The sequence below is a fragment of the Nicotiana attenuata genome, unplaced genomic scaffold (assembly GCF_001879085.1).
Source record: "Nicotiana attenuata strain UT unplaced genomic scaffold, NIATTr2, whole genome shotgun sequence".
NCBI lineage: Eukaryota > Viridiplantae > Streptophyta > Magnoliopsida > Solanales > Solanaceae > Nicotiana > Nicotiana attenuata.
Genome location: NW_017671142.1, coordinates 182,928 through 207,098, shown reverse-complemented (window position 1 = coordinate 207,098; position 24,171 = coordinate 182,928). Strand labels below are relative to the sequence as shown.

Sequence of the window (24,171 nt, the reverse complement as noted above, 5' to 3'; positions counted from 1 at the left end):
ATTTATATTTGGGGATGCATCTTCCCCGAGCTAGATTGGCCATATACAATACTGAGTGACTGAGCGTGTTGGGTGATTGAGCATGATGAGTGGAAAGTGTGAGACAGTGAGATTGAGTACTCTGAGAGTGCGAGTACATAAGTTCATCTCTGAGATACATTACATTTGACATGCACGCTTGGCATACAGGCATAGAGATGCATTTTTCTCATGTTGTACGGTATCACATCATTCATGACTTCTCACACATATTGACATATAGGCATAAAGATGCATTTTTCTCGTGACACTTGAAAATAAAACATTTACATGTTGAAAGCTATTTGGGAAAATTACAGTTTTCAAACTTACTCATATTTTTAGCGATTTCGGTAATGGTTTTGGGTTTCACTGATATACTTGAAAAGCAGGCCTATTTTTCTGGAACTGTGAATGAGCTGAGCATTTTATCTCTGAATTACTTCTTTTATTACTTTCATTATGTTATTATAAACTGTTGTTGGCTATTGGTGTTGGACTCCGACCTATATTCCAGCTCGTCACTACTTTCAACCTAAGGTTAGGTTTGTTACTTATTGAGTACATGGGGTCGATTGTACTCATATTACACTTCTGCACCTTGCGTGCAGATGTTGGCTGCTGATGTTGGTGTGATCGACGAGAGTTGGATTTAAAGATGTACATGCGTTTCGATTATAGCTGCCTCTTGTTCACGGTAGCTCTAGACTTACACTACTACAAAATAGACTTTTAGTGGCAATTAATTAGTGGCAATAGAATAATGGCAACTAAATAAATTTATAAACGAAAAAATTAGTGGCAAATAAGCATCAACCGTTAGTAAGTACCTTTTTAGTGGGCAATAAAAAGGAATAGCCACAATAAAAAATACTCTAGTATTATTTTTATTCTTCCCTCCAAATTTTTGGACTAAAATAACATATTCCCTCCAGTTTTTTCTGCCTAAGTTGGGAAAATTTAGGAAAATATTTTAGAAATATACAAATCTCCCATCCACTATAATTCTCATCATTGCTGCCCTACCGCCGAACTTCTGTCTCACCGCAGCGTCACCATCCCCAGGTACTATATTTTAGAAAATACCTTTTTATTACTTCTCCATCTCTTCTTTGTCTTTTCTTTGCTCCAAAATATCTTTGTAGAGTTTGGATGGGAGATAGGTGTAGAATTATTTTATTTTGGTTGTTATTAGATTGTGTAGTGTTTCTGTATGTTTTATACCCTTTGGCAAAACCTAAATTGAAATCAAAGTTATACAATTTAAGGGTAAACGCCAGTTTGAAAATTTTGGCTAAACTTATCCTTTCCCTGCCCCATCTTCCGCTACGCTACCAGAAGTGATTAGGAAGAGATTTTTGTTCCTTTATTTGGCAAATATTTTATTGTCAAAGATGTTTTAATCGTATTTCATAAGGATGGTCGACCAATTGATGGGACGAGCACAAATTTTTATTGTAACTCATAAACAACGTAAGGATTGTCGACCACTTGATGGGGAGTCCGCAAAGATTTCTTCTCAATCTCTTATTTTTTGAATTTCATCTATTTTAGTTAAATTCAAGTTCACCAATATTCTTTGCATCTTCAGTTCCTCAAAAATACCTATCCGAATTTAGAAGTATTTTATTTTAGCAATTTTCTATTGTTTCTGAATAGATTTTATTTTCTTTGACAACTCTCTCTAATCAGGACATGATAAATGAAATATTGAGGAGTAATAGTGAGAGACTAAATGACCATCCACCTCAGAGTGTTGCTTGGGAAGGAGATGTATATTCTCAAGTCTAGGGAAATGAAAAATGTGGATGTGTTCGATGTTTGGTACTTGGTCCAACTCCTTCTATACTACGGGGTAGTAAATCTTCCATAGGAAATATTGATCCAGATGATTCTTCTAATGAGGCAAAAAAGTTAGAACAAAGGTAATAGAGTTAACGGAGTTAAATAGAAAACAAAGTGAAGAAATGAGTTCGATGAAGCATGAATTATCATGAATGAGACAAGTCATGTGAAAAATTGCTCCTTGAGAGTTATATATGTCTCAGAATATCAATGGAATTTCAATTGGACAGGCAACTCAAATTCAAAAGTCTAAGACTTTTGTGCTGAAACTTTAGTCTTATTAGATTAATGTTATCTAACGTGCTAATATTGATCAGGTCCGTGATGCCAACAGTGGTCATGAATGAGTACCACAAACGCAACAGAATCATAGTAATAGTGAAAATACTCCATCTTCTCACGGTATTGCTCTTATCTTGATTATGTCAACATGGTACTCCTCTTTTGAATTATGCTCAATATGTTACGAATTGTGTTTTTCACCAGTTTGAATTTATTTTAGTAGTTGGTGTTTTCCTGATAAGGTATGTATGACATATGGTCTATTTGGGGTATATTTGAAGTCCATCAGAAAAGTCCTTGAGCTTCTTTTAGTTTGATTATCTATAGTTGCGTTGCTGATTGTTTTTTGTTGTGCATTTTTTTGGCTAGTAGCTTGTAGTTTGCCTCTGGGCACTTTCTTTTTTAGAGTTGGATAGTACTTAATTTGATTTCCTACATTGTATTTTCAATTGTATTGCTTGAAGATGAAGAAGAGCAACAGTCAAATGCTGGCTATTAATGAGGTATGATGAGGTTACATATATCTATATTCGTATATTAATTGATTGTAAGTATTAGAAATGGGTGATTAGTAATTTAATTATTACAAATTATGGTGCCTATTTGTGTCTTTGGTCTGTTATGTTCTTGTTTTAATTACTGTTCTAACTGATTTGCTCTTTCCAAAACTGGAAAATGGGCTTATGGCAACGGTTGCCAAAACCGTTTCTACACATTTAGATATGGCAACAGTTATTCCTCTTTCTGAAGCAACAAGTATTTCAATCAACTGCAACGGTTCAAAATCGTTACCATATGATATTATGCAACGGTTATATAAGCTATTGCAACGATTTTTTAAGATATTACAACAGTTTTTTAACGCTACTGTAACGGTTTAATTACTATTGCTACGGTTTCTTATGGAGTAGCGATAACTATTGCAACGGTTTACAATACCTATTGTGACTGTTTACATAATCTATTGCGTCGGTTTGCGACAACTATTGCAACGGTTTTTATGGCCTATTGCAACGGTAGGATATTAAAATAATTATATAGCCCTAATTGTAAATTAACATTTAGGTATATAATAAATATCAATACACTACAATTTATATAAATCACAAAATAAAACTATTCATAACATTAATAATCCAAATCATCCAAAAAGCTAGTAATTAATATCCATAAAAGTAACACGTGTTCTTGCTCAAGTTCATAGATATTACAATTCAGTAGTTGGCATAAGTTTCAAAATGTCTAATACCAAAAGATTCCTAATAAATCAAGAGTTTCACTATAAATCTGAAAATCTTTTCAAGTGAGGTCTAATTCTTCACTGCTTTCATCTTCCTTTTCTTCATTTTCTCCACCTACAAAAAAAGATTAAGAAAGTCATTACCTTTTAAGCGTTTTAACATAGCATGACACCATTATAAGGAGCAGATAAAGATGCCAAAGTAAATAGCAAATCAAAATCAAATAAACCAAACTTCTAAATGTTCGCATTCATCCAGAACCACTAAAAGCAATTGAAGAAAAATTCTTTTGATAGCTAGTTGCTTGTTTCATTAGGAATATAGAAAGTGTTGTCAAAATGGGAAAAAATGTTCTCTGCCATCATAATTTGTATCTCAAAATGGAACAAAAACAGTGTCTAATAGATGTTTTGAACATATGTGCTATCTGAAAATTATGACGAATAAAGTTTGACAAAAATTTTGATATCAGTCATATTCACTCAAGGATGAAAGATGGAGCTTATGAGGGCTCATCCCTCCTTTTTCAATCAAAAATTCAATATGTAGAGTTTTGTATCTTCTATTTCTACTCTCAATTCAGAATATAGTCATGACGTGCATTACTTGGATTTAGCTAATATATCCCGGAGCTTTGTGCACATCGGAGGCACGCTTAACGAACTTTTTGTAAAACCTTAAAATTTCAAATATATTCAAGTAATCCAACTAGTCCCTAGATCTGCTTCTGTTTTTACTGATCCAATGGGCTAAATCACAAATATTTTTCCTGCAAATTGCAGATAGATGTAACAAAGTTGTTATTTCAGTTAGGAAGCATTGAAAATTTAGACGCTTCAAACAAAGTAGTATCAATTAAACTTACCAATTTAGTGTATCTAGTAGCTTAATTTTTTCCGAAAAAGTCTCACTTAACTCATTTGTTTCTAGTTAGCTAAATATTCCTCTTTGATGTCATAGCTAGTAACTAAAGAAGAAGCATAAAAACTCAGCAGCCATGTCCTAAACGTTCCATGCATATTCCTAATCTAAAATATATAGATTTTTTGCCAAAAAGAACACCAGACATGGAGCAACTTAATCCAGAAAATGCCATGCCCAGACAAGGATTTCTACAGAGAAGCACATGTTTAGGAGGCACTGTCCAGGCCAATTTGAACAAGTACATGACCTTGATTAAAATACCATAGTGGGAGCATTCTGCAGTCAGGATCCTTACTTCTACTTGGTGGTTGGATTGTAATTGGTAAGCTCAGGGGAGGGTGATGTTGTCACGACCTAATTTCTCCTATAGGTCGTGATGGCGCCCAACGCTACCGCTAGGCAAGCCAACAGTGAACTAACCGTGTGATTATTTCTTTTAACAATTTAGAAATTGTTGTTTTTTAGTTATTGGATAAATAAGAAGTGAAAAATTAAATGGCCTGAGAAATAGACAGTTTTAAAAACAAATGAGATGAAGTAATTTATAAAAAATCACCAATTGACTACTAGCACAATCTCCAAGACCCGGTGTCACAAGTGTATGAGCTACTAGTAGAATATACAAAATAATACTACACTACTATCTGAACTAAAATAGAAAGAAAGTAAAAGCAAAAGAAAGACTTCGGGTGCTAGAGAACGGGATCGGAAGGCAGCTCACCGCAAAGTCTCGAGGTAATCAAAAGTGCGTGCCGGGATAATAACCAGATGTGCCTGCCTTAGATCCTGCACGGGTAGTACGGAAGTGTAGCGTGAGTATATAAATAACATGTACCCAGTAAGTATCTAGTCTAACCTCGAAGAAGTAGTGACGAGGAGTCAACTTCAACACTTACTATGGGCTAACAATAAAATATCAAAATTTTATTACGCATGGGCTAGATAATGATAATGAAAACTAAATAACAAGAAATAATTAAATAATTCTTTCACCGATAATAAATTCTAAATAAATTTTCCATCATTTAACCATTTAACCTCTCAAGCCAATAAAACGATATCAAATATAATTGGGCTCCAAGTATTGTTACGCACGATTTATGCCGAGGACATACGACCCGATCCAAAATACATATACATATACTTTGTACACTACAGAGGGTCGAACGGAATAAATCATAGATGCATCTATTAACCTGCCGATGCGAACGATCCGCTCCCATGAGAGTAGTGGTTTTACCTCGCTCGCGAAAAATACTTGCGACGCGAGTGAACATAGATTTCTCAAAGTTATTATAATATCCTTCAATTCCTTCCAAAAATAAGAAATCTAAACTGGAAACTTTTAAATCTTGAAATCTTCAATCTTAGCTCTATTCAAGAAAATTAATAAGCATAATCAAATAACGGTGTCAACAAGGCATGGTGTAAACCTGGACATCACATGGAATATAGCTACGCACGGACTTTCGTCACCTAGTGCGTACGTAGCTCCCCACACAAGTAATTTACAATAAAACACACCTAAGGGGATGATTTCCCTCTTACAAGGATAGAAAAGAGACTTACCTCGTTCTCAAGTTCACTTCCGGTCCACAAATGTGCTTTAAACCCTCAACTCGGTGCCAAACGACTCGAAACTAGTCAAATGTTATATAAAATAGTCAATACATACTCAAAAGTTCATATTCTAATTTCTAACTTTTGAAGTGATTACCCAATCCCAATTGAAGAATTCCTAAAATTTATCCCCAGGCCCACGTGCCCGGATTCCAAAACATTTCGAAGAAAGTTTCTACCCATAGCCTCACGAAATCAAATATAGGATTTTTGCTCAATTCCCTAACCATTTTTGTGGTTAAATCCTTTTTTTATCAAAACCCTAGGTTTTCCTCAAAATCCCACCATTTACCTTGTTAAATCTACTTATGATTCGTGTACTTAGCTAAAGAATTGATAGGAATCACTTATCTCTTAATGTTGATTGAACCCCTCCCAAAAATGTTCTCAAAATCGCCTAAGACCAAACGGACGTCGATAACGTAAAAATCCACTTCAACCCAAACTTATGAAATTCACCCAAAATGCCAACTTTCAATATTAGGCGCCGAAACGTTCCCGGGTCATCAAAAACCCGATATGAAAATACGCCCAAGTCCGAAATTATTATACGAACCTATTGGAACCGAAAAATCCTGATTCCGAGATCGTTTACTCAAAATGTTGATCGAAGTCAAACTTAGCCTTTTAAGGCCAAACCAAGGAACCAAGTGTTCCGATTTCAACTCAAACCCTTCCAGATCCCGAACTAACTATCTCCGCAAGTTATAAAACACTAAAAGCACATACGGGAAGTCTTAATTAGGGGAACGGGGATCTAGAAAGCAAAACGACCGGTCAGGTCGTTACATTCAGCACCTCTTAAACAAAAGTTCATCCTCGAACGGGTCTAGAATCATACCCGGAGTGCTGAATAAGTGTGGATATCTGCTCCGCATGTCCTCCTCGGCCTCCCAAGTCACCTCCTCGACTGGTTGGCCCCTCTACTGAACTATTATCGCAGAAATCTTCTTGGACCTCAACTGGCGAACCTGCCTATCAACAATGGCAACTGGCTCCTCTTCGTAACCCAGGCTCTCATCTAGCTGAACCGTACTGAAGTCTAACACATGCGTCCTGTCGGCATTATACCTCCGAAGCATAGACACGTGAAAAGCCGGATGAACCCCCGATAGACTGGGAGGCAAAGCAAGCTCATAAGGAACCTCCCCAACTCATCTCGGCACCTCAAATGGACCTATAAATCTTGGGCTCAACTTGCCCTTCTTCCCGAACATCATGATCCCCTTCATCAGCGAGACTTTCAGGAGAACCTTCTCGCCCACCATAAACGATAAATCCCGCGCCTTCTGATCCGCGTAGCTTTTCTATTTGGACTATGTTGTGCGAAGTCGCTCCTGAATCAACTTTACCTTTTCCAAGGCATCCCTCACCAAATCAGTACCATATAACTTAGCCTCACCGGGCTCAAACCATCCGATGGGTGAACGATATCGCCGACCATATAAAGCCTCAAATGGAGCCATCTCGATGCTGGACTGATAACTTTTGTTGTAAGAAAACTTGGCAAAAGGCAAGAATATATCCCACTGCCCTCCAAAGTCAATCACACATGCTCTGAGCATATCCTCCAAGATCAGAACTGTCCTCTCCGAATGCCCGTTGGTCTGTGGATGAAAGGCCGTGCTGAGCTCTACACGGGTCCCCAACTCACTCTGTACTGATCTCCAGATATGAGAAGTAAATTGATGGCCTCTATCCGATATGATGGAAATAGGCACACCATACAACCGAACTATCTCCTGAATATAAATCTGGGCCAACCTCATTGAATTATACGTGGTCAGAACCGGAATGAAGTGTGCCGACTTGGTAAACCTGTCGACAATGACCCACACTGCATCAAACTTCCGCAAGGTCCGCGGCAACCCAACTACGAAGACCATGGTAATGTGCTCCCATTTCCACTCAGGTATAGTCATCTTCTGGAGTAGGCCACCTAGCCTCTGGTGCTCATACTTAACCTGCTGGCAATTTAGACACCTCGCAACATACTCAAATATGTCTTTCTTCATCCGCCGCCACCAATAATGCTGCCTCAGATCGTGATACATCTTTGTAGCACCTAGATGAATAGAATACAGAGAACTGTGCGCCTCCTCTAGAATCCTTTTCCTCAGCCCATCAACATTAGGAACACATAGACGACCCTAGCGTCGCAGAACACCATCTTCGCCGATAGTAACCTCCTTGGCACCACCATGTAATACCATCTCTTGGAGAACCAACAAGTGCGGATCATCAAACTGACGAGCCTTGATCTGCTCCAATAGTGAAGACTGGGAAACGACACATGCAAGAACTCAACTGGGCTCTGAAATATCCAACCTCACAAGTCTGTTAGCCAAGGACTGAATGTCCTAAGTTAATGGCCTCTCCTCTACTGAAATGAATGCCAAATTACCCATACTCTCCGCCTTTCTGCTCAAGGCAACCGCGACTACATTCGCCTTACCTGGATGATAAAGGATGGTAATATCATAGTCCTTTAATAACTCAAGCCACCTGCGCTGCCTCAAATTGAGATCCCTTTGCTTGAGCAAATGCTGCAAACTGCGATGATCAGTGTAAACCTCACAGGATACCCCATAAAGATAATGCCTCCAGATCTTAAGAGCGTGAACAATCGCGGCCAACTCCAAATCATGTACATGGTAATTCTTCTCATGGGGCTTCAATTGACGTGAAGCATATGCAATAACTCACCCCTCCTGCATCAATACACAACCCAAGCCAACACGTGAAGCGTCACAATACACAGTATATATCCCTTAACCGAAAAGCAACACTAACACCGGTGCTGAAGTCAATGCGGTATTGAGATTCTGAAAGCTCACCTCACAATCATCAGACCATCAGAACGAAGCACCCTTCTGGGTCAATCTAGTCAAAGATGCCACAATAGATGAGAACCCCCCCCCCAAACCGGCAATAATAACCTGCAAACGCCAAGAAGCTCCTGATCTCAGTTGGCGTAGTAGGACGAGGCCAATAGTGAACAGCCTCGATCTTCTTGGGATCCACCTTAATACCCTCGCCTGATACAACATGTCCCAAGAATGCCGTAGAATCTAACCAAAACTCACACTTGGAGAACTTAGCATATAGCTTCTGTTCTCGCAAGATCTGAAGCACCACTCTCAAATGCTGCTCGTGCTCCTCCATGCTGCGCGAGTAGATCAAAATGTCATCAATGAAGACAATGACAAACGAGTCAATATATGGCCTGAACACCCCGTTTATCAAATCCATAAACGCCGCTGGGGCGTTAGTGAAACCAAAGGACATCACTAGGAACTCATAATGGCCATATCTAGTCAAGAAAGTAGTCTTCGGAACATCTGAATCCCAAATCTTTAACTGATGGTACCCCGATCTCAAGTCGATCTCAGAGAACACCATAGCACCCTGCAACTGGTAAAATAAATCATCAATATGCAGCAACGGGTACTTGTTCTTGATGGTAACTTTGTTCAACTGGCGGTAATCAATGCACATTCGCGTAGTCCCATCTTTCTCCTTCACGAATAACATTGGTACACCCCAAGGCGATACACTTGGTCTGATAAACCCCTTTGGTAGCAACTCCTCAAGCTGTTCCTTCAACTCCTTCAACTCTTTCAGAGCCATACGGTATGGTGGGATAGATATAGGCTGGGTGCCTAGAGCCAAATCAATGGAGAAATCGATATCACAGTCTGGTGGCATGCCTGGAAGATCAGAAGGAAACACATCGGAGAACTCCCGGACTACGGGCACTGAATCATTCGCCGGAGTCTCTGCACTAGTATCCCGAACATAAGCTAGATAAGCCAAACAACCTTTCTCAACCACGTGTCGATCCTTCAGAAAAAAGACAACCCGGCTAGATGTACTGACGGACGAACCCTTCCACTCCAATCTAGGCAACTCTGGCATCGCCAAGGTAACAGTCTTGACATTAAAATCAAGGATGGCGTGATAAGGAGATAACCAGTCCATGCCCAAGATGACCTCAAAGTCAGTCACATCAAGCAACAGAAGATCCACTCTAGTCTCATAACCACAGAATGTAACAATGCAGGACTGATAGACCCGATCCAGAACAACAGAATCGCCCACTGGAGTGGACACATAAATAGGAGTACCCAAGGACTCACGAGAAACATCCAAGAAATGAGCAAACAGAAATCTCACATATGAATATGTAGACCCTGGATCAAATAATACTGAAGCATCCCTACCGCAGACAGAAATAATACCCGTGATCATGGCATCTGAGGCCACTGCATCTGGTCTAGCCGGGAATGCATAGAATCTAGCTGGAGTGCCACCTGACTGGCCTCCACCTCTAGGACGGCCCCTACCCGCCTGCCCTCCGCCTCTAGGTGGACGGCTGGTGCAACTACTGGTGCTGTAAACATAGGCTGAGAACTCTGCCGCATTGCCTTGCCCCAAAGTTTGGGACCAAACCTCTTCATGTGGCCAGGATCCCCGCACTCGTAACAACCCCTCAGAGCGGTGGACTGCTGCCTTGATGTCACGACCCAAGTTCTCCCTCCGTAAACTGTCGTGAAGGCACCTAGTCTCTACGACTAGGTAAGCCTAACGAGTTGTGGAAAAAGGAAATAAAATGCAAAACTGGCAAGTTACGATTTAAAGTATAATAAAAGATTTGAAATGCCGCTCGGCATATACAATACACACTCTCAAATATAAAACAAAACTCCAAAACCCAGAATCTCATGAAATCACAAATATAGAAACTACACAGTGTTCTAACTCCAGAATGTCTAAGCAAAAGTAAATACAGGAAGTCTAATGCTAAGGGAAGAATAGAGAGGGACTTCTGGATCTGCGGACGCGTAAGATATACCTCGAAGTCTCTGATATCACCCGCCTCACTGATAGAACGGCTGAGTAGAAGAACCTGGGTCTGCACATGAAAAACATGTGCAGGAAAGGGCATGAGTACACCACAGCGGTACCCAGTAAGTGCTAAGCCTAACCTCGATCGAGTAGTGACGAGGAAGGTCAGGGCCCTACTGGTTATATATATAAAAACAAGGAAAACAGTATGAAATGCGACAGTATAACCAAAATACTAACAGTTGTTAAAGAATACAATCACAGAAGGAATATGACTCAGCACATAGAGATAGCAACAGGGGAACTCCCGGGATACCGTCCGTAGTCCCAAACGTAAATGTCCAGAGGATCTCCCGGGATACTGTCCCGTTGTCCAAATCGTAATTATGCAGGGGAAACTCCCGGAATACCAATCCGTAGTCCCAAAGTAAATATCCAGTACAGGGGAATCTCCCGGGTGCCATCCCGTAGTCCCAAATGTAAACGTGCAGGGTGATCTCCCGGAATACCGATCCGTAGTCCCAAAGTAAACATGCAGGGGGATCTCCCAAGATATCGTCCCGTCGTCCCAAAGTAAACACACAGCAGTATCAAGAAAGATCTATAGTTCTGTTCGAGAATAAACATAAATTCTACTCTAAACATGCTGCACAAAATACAAGTAAGCAGTTAAAGCAGGTAAGCCAATTAGATCTCATAAGCATGCTTTTCCTAAACTAAACAAGAGGCTTCAAGTACAGTTGTTGCTCAATTACAAGAAAACATAGATATTTACTTAATGAAAACAGGGGTTTTTCAACAATTAGCACGTGTACGCACTCGTCACCTCACGTACACGGCACTCATATAACAACAGTACCAAATCCTAAGGGGATTTTCCCCACACAAGGTTAGGCAACCAGCTCAAATCAACTTGAAATCATGTTCTTGCCACGAGTACCCGACTCAAAATGGCCCAAATTTATTCAAATTAATTGCATAATGTAAATATAACTACAAGTAACTCATTTAACTAATTAATTCAAAGCTAACACACGAAATTAAGAAAATCGCCCCAAAAAGTCCCCCGGGCCCACGCCTCAGAGTCGGGTAAAATTTACAAATTCTGAACACCCGATCACTCACGAGCACACTCGAACAAAAATCATCAAAATCCGACGTCAAAATCTCATTCAAAACTCGAATTCTCAATTGGGGAACTTTTCTCCCATTTCCAAACTTTTATCCCCCAAATTCTTAATTAGAAGAGGAAAACAACAATAGATTATAGTACTAAGATCAAAATCGAGTTAGAATTCGTTACCCAATGATTCTCCTTCGAAAACCCTCAAAAAATCATCTCCCACCGAGCTCCAACGATTTTTGTGTTATGAAACCTTAAACCCTCGAATTTTGTATATCTGCCCAGCGATTTCCGCTTCTGCGTTCATGGGACCGCACCTGCGGTCCCACTTCTGCGGCCGAAATCGCACCTGCGACTCACTCTATCGCATCTGCGGGCTCTTCACCGCAGGTGCGAAAATACCAGAAGCAGCAACCTTCAGATTTTGCCTAAGTCCAAAATCACCTCCGTAAAGCATTCGAAACTCACCCGAGGCCCCCAGGACCTCAACCAAACATACCAACCAATCCTAAAATATCATACAGACTCATTCTAACTCTCGGATCACACCAAACAACCCTAAATCCACGAATCACCCTCCAATCCAAGCCTAAGGAACTTGAAATTTCAAGAATCCTACACCCGATGATTAAACCAACCAAACCAAGTCCGATTGATCCCAAAATTTGCACACAAGTCACATTCAACACTATGGAGCTATTCCAACTCTCGGAATCGGATTTCGACCTCGATATCAAAATTTCACTATCGATCCGGAAACTTCAAAAATTCAACTTTCGGCATTTCAAGCCTAAATAAGCTACGGACCTCCAAAACACCATCCGAACATGCCCCTAAGCCTGAAATCACTCAACGGAGCTAACGGAATCGACAGAATTCCATTCCGAGTTCGTCTTTACACTGTTCCGACTACGGTCTACATTCTAAAGCTTAAGCTCTCATTTAGGGACTGAGTGTCCCAAAACACTCCGAAACTCATAACTAATCTTCCCGACAACTCACAATAGCAGAAACGAACACGGGGAAAGCAGTTAATAGGGGATCAGGGCGTTAATTCACAAAATGACCGGCCGGGTCGTTACATCCTCCCCCTCTTAAAACATTCATTCGTCCTCGAACGAGCATAGAGACATACCTGAAGTGGTAAAAAGATGAGGGTAACAGCTGCGCATATCCTGCTCGGTCTTCCACGTCGCCTCCTCGACCGGCTGACCCCGCCACTGAACCTTTACTGATGCAATGTTCCTTGACCTCAACTTTCAAACATGCCTGTCCAATATCGCCACTGGCTCCTCAACATAAGATAGATCCTTGTCCAACTGGACTAAACTGAAATCCAACACGTGCGACGGATCACCGTGATACTTCCGGAGCATCGAAACATGAAATACCGGATGAACTCCTGCCAAGCTGGGAGGTAAGGCAAGCTCATAAGCAACCTCCCCAACACGTCTCAATACCTCAAAAAGGGACAATAAACCTCAGACTCAATTTCCCCTTCTTCCCAAATCTCATTACGCCCTTCATAGGCGAAACCCGAAGCAAGACCAACTCTCCAACCATGTAGGAAACATCACGAACCTTCCGGTCCGCATAACTCTTCTGTCTGGACTGTGCTGTACGGAGTCTATCCTGAATCACCTTAACCTTATCTAAGGTATCCTGAATCAAGTCTGTGATAATCTAGCCTCACCCGGCTTAAACCAACCCACCGGGGATCTACACTGCCTACCATACAAGGCCTCATATGGTGCCATCTGAATGCTGGACTGATAACTGTTGTTGTAGGCAAACTCCGCCAGTGGCAAGAACTGATCCCAAGAACCTCCAACTCCATCACACACGCACGAAGCATATCCTCAAGAATCTAAATAGTGCGCTCGAACTGTCCGTCCGTCTGGGGGTGAAATGCTATGCTCAACTCCACCAGAGTACCCAACTCATGTTGTACGGCCCTCAGAACCGTGATGTGAACTGAGTACCTCTATCTGAAATGATGGAAACTGGAATATCATGCAGACGAACAATCTCCCGGATATAAATCTCCGCCAACCGCTCCGAAGAATAGGTAGTACACACAGGAATGAAGTGCACGGACTTGGTCAGCCGATCCACAATCACCCAAATGGCATCGAACTTTCTCAAAGTCCATGGGAGTCCAACTACGAAGTCCATGGTGATCTGCTCCCACTTCCACTCCAGAATCTCTATCTGCTGAAGCAAACCACCCGGTCTCTGGTGCTCATACTTTACCGGCTGACAGTTGAGGCACCGAGCTACAAACCCAACTATATCTTTCTTCATCCGCCTCCACCAATAGTGCTGTCTCAAATCCCGGTACATTTTCGCGGCACCCAGATGGATGGAATACCGCGAACTGTGGGCTTCCTCTAGAATCAATTCCCGAAGCCCATCAACATTGGGTACACAAATCCGACCCTGCATCCTCAATACCCCATCATCACCAATGGTCACATCTCTGGCATCACCATGCAGAACCTTGTCCTTGAGGACAAGCAAATGAGGGTCATCAAACTGGCGCTCCCGGATACGATAAAATAAGGAAGATCGAGAAACCACACAAGCAAGGATCCGACTGGGCTCCGAAAGGTCCAATCTCACAAACTGGCTGGTTAAGGCCTGAACATCCATCGCCATGGGCCTCTCCGCTGCTGGTAGGTAAGCCAAACTCCCCAAACTCTCCGCCCAGCGACTCAAAGCATCGGCCACTACATTGGCCTTGCCCGGGTGATACAAGATAGTGATATCATAGTCCTTCAACAGCTCTAACCACCTCCTTTGGCGCAAATTTAGGTCCTTCTGCTTGAACATATGCTGCAAACTCCGGTGAATAAATCTCACAAGGCACACCGTACAAATAATGACGCCAGATCTTCAAGGCGTGAACAATATAAGCTAACTCGAGATCATGGATAGGATAATTCTTCTCATGCACCTTCAGCTGTCATGATGCGTAGGCAATCACCCTTACTTTTTCTTCACTTGAATCATAATTACAAGAATCTAGATTTGAGTATCGTGTCGTAAGAAAAAAAAATGAATCGGAAAAAAAGATTTCTTTTTTTATTGAATTGAACGTGTTCATTCATTTTGACTACTTTAGCATATTTTCTCATACTAATTTCTACTCTACCTTCCCGGAGTTCATTCTCCGGGGAACTCCATTTAAATTATTCTGGTGGACTCTTTCCAATCTACTTCCTTTATGATTTCGTTCGAAATCATATAAAGACAATTCCTATTTGATATAGCTATTTGTGTACCGTCCTGCATCAACACCGTTCCAAGGCCAATCCTCGAGGCATCACAATAGACAGTATAAGACCCCGAACCTGTAGGCAATATCAAAATTGGGACCGTAGTCAAAGTTATCTTGAGCTTCTGGAAGCTCTCCTCACACTTTTCCGTCCACTGGAACGAAGCACCCTTCCGGGTCAGCCTGGTCATAGGTGCTACAATAGACGAAAATCCCTCAACAAATCGACGTTAATAAGCCGCCAGGCCTAGAAAACTACGGATCTCTGTAGCTGAGGATGGTCTGGGCCAACTCTGCACTGCTTCCACTTTCTTCGGATCCACCTTTATCCCCTCACTCGATACCACGTGACCCAAGAATGCCACGGAATCCAACCAGAACTCACACTTCGAGAACTTTGCATATAACTTCTTTTCTCTCAAAGTCTGAAGCACTGTCCTCAGGTGATACTCATGATCTTCCCGACTCCGAGAGTATACCAGAATGTCATCAATAAAAACAATGACGAACGAGTCAAGATACGGCCGGAACACACTGTGCATTAAATGCATGAAGGCTGCTGGGGCATTGGTCAGCCCAAATGACATAACAAGGAACTCGTAATGACTGTACCGAGTCCTGAAAGCAGTCTTCGTAATATCTGGCTCCTGAATCTTCAATTGATGGTAACTTGAACGCAAGTCAATCTTAGAAAACACTCGTGCACCCTGTAGCTGGTCAAACAGATCATCAATACGAGGCAAAGGATACCGGTTCTTCACTGTAACCTTGTTCAACTGGCGATAATCAATGCACATCCACATAGAACCATCCTTTTTCTTCTCAAACAAGACAGGAGCACCCCAAGGTGATACACTGGGCCGAATAAAACCCTTATCGAGCAATTCCTGCAGCTGTTCCTTCAACTCCTTCAACTCAGGATGAGCCATATGGTACGGAGGAATAGAAATAGGCTGAGTGCCCGACAACAGATCAATGCCAAAATCAATATCTCTATCGGGCGGCATGCCCGGAAGATCAGCTGGAAACACATCAGAGAAATCACGTACTTCTGGGACTGAATCAACTGTAGGGGTATCAATACTGACATCTCTCACATATGCTAGATACGCGTCACACCCCTTCTCAACCATTCGCTGAGCCTTAAGGAATGAAATAACTCTACTAGAAGTGTGATCTAAGGTACCCCTCCACTCTACTCGCGGTACACCTGGCATAGCCAGCGCCATGGTTTTGGCATGACAATCAAGAATAGCATAATGGGGCGACAACCAGTCCATGCCCAAGATAACATCAAAGTCTACCATGCTGAGCAGTAACAAATCGGCTCTGGTCTCAAAACCACTAAGAGTAACCAAACACGACCGATAAACGCGGTCCACAACAAGAGAATCTCCCACAGGAGTAGAAACATAAACATGAGAACTCAAAGAATCCCGAGATACGCCCAAATGCGGGGCAAAATAAGTGGACATATAAGAATAAGTGGAGCCTGGATCGAATAAAACTGATGCATCTCTATGACAGACCAGGACAATACCTGTGATGACAGAATAGGAGGCGACAGCCTCAGTACGGGCAGGGAGGGCATAATATCTGGCCTGGCCTCCCCCTCTAGGGCAACCTCTACTCCCAGACCTCCACCTCTAGCTGGCTGGGCAGGTGCGGTAGCAACTAGTGCTGTAATCATAGCCTGAGAACTCTGCAGAGCACGCTCTGGCTGAGAAGTCTGTGGAGGTGCACCCCTCCTAAGTCTGGGGCAATCCTCACCATATGGCGTGTGTCGCCACACTAATAACAAGCTCTAGACGGACGTGGCGACTGTGACTGGCTCGGGCCAGGTCTGCTGGACTGACCACTGAAAGCACCCCGTGCAGGAGGCGCACTAGATACATGAGGTGCATAATAGGGCTCTTGAGGTCTAGGAGGAGCTGGAATACCACTGGCTGTTGGAAGAGCTGAATGAACGGGGCGACTCATATAACCCCTACCATGACGACCTGCAGCTGGAGCACGGGCACTAGAATAATGGCCCGACTCTCGAGACCTCTTGGCCTCCCTCTCCTCTCTATCCCGAGCATGCATACCCTCTACTCTCCTAGCAATGCTCACCACCTGCTGATAAGAAATATCCATCTCCAACTCCCGAGCCATGCTAGACCTGATGCTGGGAATGAGCCCCTCAATAAACCGGCGAACTCTCTCGCGAACTGTAGAAACCAGAGGCTGGTGCATGCCTAGCCAAGTAAGTGAAACGGACATCATACTCCAAAACAGTCATAGTGCCCTGGCGCAAATGCTCAAACTCTGCGCGCCATGCGTCCCTGAGGCTTTGAGGGACAAACTCTCTCAAGAACATATCTGAAAACTGAGTCCAAGTAAGGGAAGCTGCCTCAGCTGGACTGTCCAACTCAAAAGTACGCCACCACTGATAGGCTGCTCCTCGAAGCTGGAAGGCAGTGAAAGAAACCCCACTCGATCCTGATATACCCATAGTGCGGAGGATACGATAGCACTCTTCCAGAAATCCCTGGGCATTCTCTGATGCTAGAACACTGAATGTAGGAGGCTGGTACTTCTTGAACCTCTCAAGCCTCCTCTGCTCCTCCTCTGAAGTTACTGCCCTATCCTCGGGCTGAACTGGGGCTGCAGGCGGTACCGATATAACCTCTAGGACCTGCTCGACCTGTACTCGCTGCTCAGGAGTGCGGGCGGCGGGAGTCTGTGCTGCTCCCCCAGCCTGAGATGTGGCTGCAGCAAGGGGACGCAACCCAGCCTAAGCTAGAGTGGTGTACATACTCATGAACTGCGCAAGAGTCTCCTGGAGAGCTGGAGTAGTAGTAGCAATAGGCATATCAGGCGCCTGGAATCCGGCTGGAGCTGCTGGTGGCTCCTTTGTAGCAGCTCACGGGGGTGCTCTGGCTGCACCACGTGCGCGTCCTCGGCCCCTACCCCGGCCCGGACCTCTGACGGCTCTACTAGGGGGCACGGGTGTCTGGTCACCTCCGGTAGCTCGTGTCCTCACCACCTGTGAGAGAATAGAAGACAGAGTTTTAGAATTTTGATATCAAAAATCTCGCACGACAAGGAAATCAAATGAAGTGGAATTTTCCTAACAGTTACATAGCCTCTAGTAGATAAGTAAAGACGTCTCCGTACCGATCCGCGAGACTCTAATAAACCGGCTTGAGATTCTTGACTCCTATGAACCTAGAGCTCTGATACCAACTTGTCACGACCCAAGTTCTCCCCCCGTGAACTGTCGTGACGGCACCTAGTCTCTACGACTAGGTAAGCCTAACGAATTGCAGAAAAAGGAAATAAAGTGCGAAACTGGCAAGTTACGATATAAAGCATAATAAAAGAGTTTGAAATGCCGTTTGGCATATACAATACACACTCTCAAAACTAAAACAAAACTCCCAAAACCCGGAATCTCATGAAATCACAAGCTATAGAAACTACACAATGTTCTAACTCCAGAATGTCTAAGCAAAAGTAAATACAGGAAGTCTAAAGCTAAGGGAAGAATAGAGAGGGATTTCTGGATCTGCGGACGCGACAGATATACCTTGAAGTCTCTGATATCGCACGCCTCACTAATAGAACGGTTGAGCAGAAGAACCTGGATCTGCACACGAAAAACATGTGCAGGTAAGGGCATGAGTACACCACAGCGGTACCCAGTAAGTGCCAAGCCTAACCTCGGTCGAGTAGTGACGAGCAAGGTCAGAGCCCTACTGGTTATATATATAAAAACAAGGAAAACAGTATGAAATGCGAGAGTATAACCAAAATACTAACAGTTATTAAAGAATAGAATCACAAAAGGAATATAACTCAGCACACAGAGATAGCAACAGGGGATCTCTCGGGATACCGTCCCGTAGTCCCAAACGTAAATGTCCAGAGGATCTCCCGGGATACCGTCCCGTAGTCCAAATCATAATTGTGTAGGGGGAAACTCCCGAAATACCAATCCGTAGTCCCAAAGTAAATATCCAGTACAGGGGAATCTCCCGGGTGCCATCCCGTAGTCCCAAAAGTAAACGTGCAGGGGGATCTCCCGGAATAGCGATCCGTAGTCCCAAAGTAAACATGCAGGGGGATCTCCCGGGATATCGTCCCGTAGTCCCAAAGTAAACACACAGCAGTATCAAGAAAGAATCTATAGTTCTGTTCGAGAATAAACAGAAATTCTACTCTTAACATGCTGCACAGAATACAAGTAAGCAGTTAAAGCAGATAAGCCAATTAGATCACATAAGCATGCTTTTCCTAAACTAAACAAGAGGCTTCAAGTACAAGTATTGCTCAATTACAAGAAAACATAGATATTTACTTAATGAAAACGGGGTTTTTCAACAATTAGCACGTGTACGCACTCGTCACCTCACGTACACAACACTCATATAACAACAGTACCAAATCCTAAGGGGATTTCCCCCACACAAGGTTAGGCAAGCCACTTACCTCGAACCAGCTCAAATCAACTTGAAATCACGTTCTTGCCATGAGTAACCGACTCAAAATGGCCCAAATCTATTCAAATTAATTGCATAATGTAAATATAACTTCAAGTAACTCATTTAACTAATTAATTCGTAGCTAACACACGAAATTAAGAAAATCGCCCCAAAAAGTCCCCCAGGCCCACGCCTCTGAATCGGATAAAATTTACAAATTCTAAACACCCGATCACTCACGAGCACACTCGAACAAAAATCATCAAAATCTGACGTCAAAATCTCACACAAAACTCGGATTCTCAATTGGGGAACTTTTCTCCCATTTCCAAACTTTTATCCCTCAAATTCCTAATTAGAAGAGGAAAACAACAATAGATTATAGTACTAAGATCAAAATCGACTTAGAATTTGTTACCCAATGATTCTCCTTTAAAAACCCTCGAAAAATCGTCTCCCACCGAGCTCCAATTCGATTTTTGTGTTATGAAACCTCAAACCCTCGAATTTTCTATATCTGCCAAGCGATTTCCGCTTATGCGGTCATGGACCGCACCTGCGGTCCCGCTTCTGCGGCTGGGGACTCGCACCTACGAGATTTCATTAAACGGCCATAAACCGCTCCTGCGATACCTTCTCCGCATATGCGGTCCGCTTCTGCAGTCCAATAGCCGCATCTGCTGTCACTGGCCAATAGTGCCAAAATTGCACCTGCAACTCACTCCATCGCATCTGCGGGCCGTACCTGCGGGCTCCTCACCGCGGGTGCGAAAATACCAGAAGCAGCAACCTTCCGATTTTGCTTAAGTCCAAAATCACCTCCGTAAAGCATCCGAAACTCACCCGAGGCCCCCGGGACCTCAACCAAATATACCAACCAATCCTAAAACATCATACGAACTCATTCCAACTCTCGAATCACATCAAACAACTAAATCCACGAATCACCCTCCAATCCAAGCCTAAGGAACTTGAAATTTCAAGAATCCTACACCCGATGATAAAACCAACCAAACCAAGTCCGATTGACACCAAAATTTGCACACAAGTCACATTCAACACTACGGAGCTATTCCAACTCTCAGAATCAGATTTCGACCCCGATATCGAAATTTCACTATCAATCCGGAAACTTAAAAAATTCAATTTTCGGCATTTCAAGCCTAAATAAACTACGGACCTCCAAAACACCATCCGAACATGCCCCTAAGCCCGAAATCACTCAACGGAGCTAACGGAATCGACAGAATTCTATTTCGAGGCCGTCTTCACACTGTTCCGACTACGGTCCAAATTCTAAAGCTTAAACTCTCATTTAGGGGCTAAGTGTCCCAAAACACTCCGAAACTCATAACGAATCTTCCCGACAACTCACAATAGCAGAAACGAACACAGGGAAAGCAGTTAATAGGGGATCGGGGCGTTAATTCACAAAATGACCGACCGGGTCGTTACACTTGAAGTCTGACCCTGATGGCCTGAATACCCATTGCAGGAACCCGGAATAGCTGGTAGGCGTTAGGAACTCTCTGGCATGGCACTAAAATAAGGTTGCACTGGAGCGCTCGAGGAGGCGGCGGTGCTGGATATATGGGCCTGCTAGGCTGACCTCTCCTAAATCGACCCCTACCCTCAGACGGGGCACTACTGAACTCTCCGGAATAACGAAACCGCTTGTCCCGCGACATCTACTTTGGGCCCCGCTGACGATAACCCTCAATCCCCCGAGCTATCTCAACAACTAGCTCGTAAGAAGTCCCCTTCTTAATCTCTCGACCATAGTGGCCTGAATACCTGAGTGCAACCCCGCAACAAACCTCCGTACACTCTCCACATCAGTAGGAAGTATCATAAGTGCATGGCGAGATAACTCAGAGAGTCTCGCCTCATAATCGGTCACCGACATCTGACCCTGCTGGAGATGCTCAAACTGAATCCGCAACTCTTCCCTTTGAGAGGGTGGAATATACATATCTAGAAAGGTAGGTGTGAACTGGTCCCAAGTCTAGGGAGGAGAACCTGCTGGTCTGCCAAGAAGATAAGACTGCGACCATCTACGGGCCCTGCCCTTCAGTTAGAAAGTAGTAATATCCACCCCGTGGGTCTCTAATATCCTCATGTTGTGCAGTCTATCCCTGCACCGATCAATGAAGTCCTGGGGATCCTCATGTCACTCACCTCCAAAGACAGGAGGGTGTAGCCAAGTCCATCTGTCCAATAGCTTCTATGGCTCACCGACTGCAGCTGGTCTAGCCTTAGGCATGGCTGCTACCACTAGCTGGGTTCCCACGGGTAGTGCGCCCGGGGTCTGATACACGACAACCGCATGCCCAGGAGCCTGAGCTGTAGGGGTCTGTGCATTCCCTCCCGTCTGTGATGTGCCCGGGTCCACTGGAAATAAACCAACTTGAGTCATAGTATCCATGAGCCGTAGCATACGGCCCATGAACTCCTGGATGCCCGGTGCTGACATGAAATCTATCAGGACTGGCTCTGCTGCAGGCATTTCGCCCTGCTCCCCAATAATAGGGTCCTCTACTAGATCCGCTAGTGACATAGCTGGAGCAACTCTGGGACGTCCTCGTCCCCTACCTCGGGTTGGTGCTCTTCCCCGGCCTCTTCCTTGGCCTATAGCAATAGGGGGAGTAGCTCCTCCCGGGTCTGGAACATCCGCGGTGCACATTCTCACCATTTGTGAGAGAATAAGAGAAAGATACTTAGTATAACATCAACTGCACGATAGGAGATGAAGAAAGAGTAGTTTCCTAACACTTTATAGCCTCTCGAATATAAGTACAGACGTCTCTGCACCGATCAGCAAGACTCTATTAGGCCTGCTCAAAACTTGTGAGACCTACGTGAACCTAGTGCTCTGATACCATGTTATCACGATCCAATTTCTCCTATAGGTCGTTATGGCGCCCAACATTACCGCTAGGCAAGTCAACAGGGAACTAACCGTGTGATTATTTCTTTTAAAAATTTAGAAATGGTTGATATTTAGTTATTGGATAAATAAGAAGTGAAAAATTAAATGACCTGAGAAATAGACAGTTTTAAAAGCAAATGAGAAGAAGTAATTATTCAAAAATCACCAAGTGACTACTAGCATAATATCCAAGACCTGATGTCACAAGTGTATGAGCTACTAGTAGAATATACAAAATAATATTACATTACTGTCTGGAGTGAAATAGACAGAAAGTAAAAGCAAAAGAAAGACTCTGGGTGCTGCAGAATGGGCTCGAAAGGCAGCTCACCACAAAGTCTCGACGTAATCAGGAGTGCGCTCCGGGATGATAACCAGATGCACCTGCCTCAGATCCTGCACGGGTAGTGCAGAAGTATAGCGTGAGTACATAAACAACATGTACCCGGTAAGTATCTAGTCTAACCTCGAAGAAGTAGTGACAAGGGGTCGACTTTGACACTTACTATGGGCTAATAATAAAATATCAAAATTTTAAATACGCATGGGCTAAATAATGATAATGAAAACTCAATAACAAGAAATAAATAAACAATTCTTTCACTGATAATAAATTTCAAATTGAAATCTAAACTCGAAACTTTTAAATCTTGAAATCCTCAATCTCAGCTCTATTCAAAGAAATTAATAAGCATAATCAAATAACGATGTCAACAAGGCATGGTGTAAACCTAAGACTACCCGGACATCACATGGAATGTAACTACGCACGGACTCTCATCATCTAGTGCGTACGTAGCTCCCCACACAAGTAATTTACAAACAAACACACCTATAGGAATGGGTTTCTTATTACAAGGTTAGAAAAGAGACTTACCTCGTTCTCAAGTTCACTTCCGGCCCACAAATGTGCTTTAAACCCTCAACTCGGTGTCAAACGACTCGAAACTAGTCAAATGTTACATAAAATAGTCAATACGTGCTCAAAAGTTCACATTCTAACTATTAAAGTGATTACCCAATCCCAATTAAAGAATTCCTAAAATTCATCCCCGGGTCTACGTGATCTGAAAATTTCCGAAGAAAGTTGTTACCCATAGCCTCACGAACTCAAATATATGATTTTCACTCAATTCCATAACCATTTTTGTGGTTAAATTCCATTTTTATCAAAACCCTAGGTTTTCCTCAAAATCCCCTAAAACCCACCATTTTCCTTGTTAAATCTACTTATGATTCATGTATTTAGCTAAAGAATTGATAGGAATCACTTACCTCTTGATATTGATGGAACCCCTCCCAAAAATGCTCTCAAAATCGTCTAAGACCAAGTGGAAATGAGGGAATTAAAGCTAAGTCCCGCAATAAAAGCTGTTTCACAGGTCGCAGGTGTCGCATTTGTGACACCTTGTTCGCAAATGCGACAAAATCATCGCAAATGCGAAGAGGGACAGTTCGCAAAAGCGGCAGGATCTTCGCAGATACGAAATCCTTAGTGCCTTCCCCACTTCGCAAATGTGAATTGTTCCTCGCAAATGCGATCAAAACTTCACATTTGCGAGACCTGCAACACCAGCCCAAAAAACCAGAAAAACTAA

At 43.0% G+C, this 24,171-nt stretch overlaps 1 long non-coding RNA gene across 1 annotated transcript; it reads left to right on the top strand.

The window, feature by feature from the left end:
- Positions 1–928: 928 nt before the first annotated feature.
- Positions 929–2,747, top strand: LOC109206216. The gene is made up of 3 exons (XR_002064806.1): positions 929–1,083; positions 2,181–2,265; positions 2,610–2,747. It is a non-coding gene; the product is annotated as an uncharacterized LOC109206216 (long non-coding RNA).
- The last annotated feature ends 21,424 nt before the right edge of the window (positions 2,748–24,171 follow it).